This window comes from Micropterus dolomieu, linkage group LG23 (assembly GCF_021292245.1).
Source record: "Micropterus dolomieu isolate WLL.071019.BEF.003 ecotype Adirondacks linkage group LG23, ASM2129224v1, whole genome shotgun sequence".
Taxonomy (NCBI): Eukaryota; Metazoa; Chordata; class Actinopteri; order Centrarchiformes; family Centrarchidae; genus Micropterus; species Micropterus dolomieu.
Genome location: NC_060172.1, coordinates 35,190,402 through 35,193,203, shown reverse-complemented (window position 1 = coordinate 35,193,203; position 2,802 = coordinate 35,190,402).

Below are 2,802 nucleotides of genomic sequence, written 5' to 3'. Positions count from 1 at the left end.
GATCTTGTGTGGAGGCCCAGACCGAGGGAGGTTGGCGGTGGTGTGGTGCTTCTTCCATTTCCTGATAACTGCACCGACAGTTGATCTTTTCTCTTCAAATTGCTTTCCGATTCTCTTGTAGCCCATCCCAGCCTTGTGCAGATCAACAATCTTGTCCCTGATGTCCGTAGAAAGCTCTTTGGTCTTGCCCATGGTGGTGATGTTGGATGCTGGTTGTTTGGGTGTTGACAGGTGTCTTTTATACAGGTAACGAGGTGAGGCAGGTGTATTTGATGTAGATAATTGGTTGGGATTGGGGCTGTGTCTTAAAGAAAGACTAACTGGCTTGTAGGAGCCAGAATACTTGCTGTTTGGTAGGGGGTCATATACTTGTTTTTCCTCATCAGATGGTTATCAATTTTAATAAATTCATATGATGTGATTTTCTGGAATTTTCTTTGGGATTCTGTCTTTCACTGTTAGAATGTACATATGATTAAAATTGTAGATTGTTGCATTCTTTGTAAGTGGGCAAACCTGCAAAATCAGCAAGGGGTCAAATACTTTTTTCCCCCACTGTATATGTAAGAATATTTTGGCAAAATTAAAACACACTGAGCACAAGGATTGACCCAGGATTTTGTCTCTGTGGATCTGTAGCACTTTTAGGACAATGAAAATTGGTCACTATTAAAATATGTTGTTATTATGAATCCATGCTTACCATGGTCTCTATGCTCCAAGAACTAACTAAACTTTAAACTTCAATTAAGCACACAAGGCCTTTGACTTTGTGGTGTTTCTTTTTCAGTTTCATGACCAACATTTACTTTTGTCAAATTTTCTGCATTTTAAGATCCATCTATTTGAATTTCAATGTTACTAAATAACTATGAACACATTTTGCAATTCTCCTGAAGTTCTAATAAAACCTGCAATAAATCACAAAGTTATAAGAGGAAAAGTGATTGTTGATGTTCACATCTGCATTTTTGGTTTAAGAAAATATCCCTATGAGACTATTAAGGTACTGCCCTCACTCCAACTAGGTGTTGGACCATTAAGTCATCTGTTGTGAATAATGTTAGAGAATTATAGCCTTAAGTGTTATCATTAATTACTAGAGCAAAGGTGGTCTACATTTTCATCAGTTAAAGTGTTATTTTATAGTGTAAAGTTAGAATGTGTATAGGAGTGTAAAGTTGCGTAAAGTTAGGAACAGTGTTAAAACTCTATAGCTCTGAGTGTATGTGATCCTTTCTATATCTAACTGCCCAGGCTCAGCAGTAGCACGTGTGCTTTGGGAGCAGAGTGAGGGAGCATAGTGAGATAGCAAGAGAGCATCAAAAACACCAACAAAGGAAAATGTACACTGTAAAAAAATAAATCGTAAAATTACGGTAAAAAGTCTGGCAGCAAAGTTGCCAACCACATACCGTCAAATTACAGTAAAAAACCTTAAATTATTTTACAGAAAAATTTTGTTTTTGAAAACGGATATTTACCGTAAACATTTTCTGTATTTTTAGTCACTGCTGTTAAAAGAAAAAAAAATCTCATTAAAAAATTCTCTGTTGAATGTTAAACGAATGTATAAATCTGTATAAAAACCTAAAAATATTGCAGAAATACCTTAAAATTACATAATTAAAAAGAAGACTGCTGTTTTAATACAGTATTATTTGGTATATTTTTAAGATAATCCAATCTATCTACAAGAACTCCTTGTCAAAGTAAAGACTTTCTATGTAAAGCAAACAGAAAATGTTGTAAATTTACCTTCAGATACCCTAATTTAAAGCCCTATACCAGTATATTAATAGATTTAAACTTTTATTTTATGCCATTATACAATCGATTTACAGTAAATTCCTGTTAAATATTGGTTTTATCCTGTACAAAAAACCAAGATCATGTAATATTAAGTTACAGAAACATAATTTTAACAGTTATTGCTTTATATAAACATTATTTGACAGTAATTACAGACATATCTCCAATAAATTTACAAGCTTTAACCATTAATGTATGTGGGTTTACTTTATATAAACATTATTTGACAGTAATTACAGACACATCTCCAATAAATCTACAAGTTTTTACCATTAATGTATGGAGCTTTACTTTATATAAACATTATTTCACAGTAATTACAAGCAACTCTCCAATATTTCAACATATTTTTAGCATTTAAATACGGGGGGTTACTTTATATAAACATTATTTGACAATAATTACAAGCAACTCTCCAATATTTCTACATATTTTTAGCATTTAAGTACGGGGGATTACCTTATATAAACATTATTTGACAATAATTACAAGCAACTCTCCAATATTTCTACACATTTGTACCTTTAATGTATGGGCCTTTACCTTATAAAAACATTTTTATTACAGTAATTACAACCAACTTCCCCATATATCTACATACGTTTACCATTAATATATGGGGGGTTACCTTTTATAACCAATACTTGACAGTAACTACAAACACATCTCCAATAACTTTACATGCTTTTACTATTAATGTATGAGGGTTTACTTTATATAAACATTGTTTTATAGTAATCAAAATCAACTTTCCAATATATCAACATGACATTTACTCATTAATGTATAGTTTCACTTTATACAGACATTAATAGACAGTAATTACAAGCAATTCTCCAATATATGTAAAAATACACGTTTATTTTATGTAAACAATATTTGATAGCAATTGCAAGCAACTGTCCAATACATGTACAGACCTTTTACATTACTGCATGGGGTTTACTTTATATAAACACTGTTTGACAGTAATAATAAGCAACTCCGATA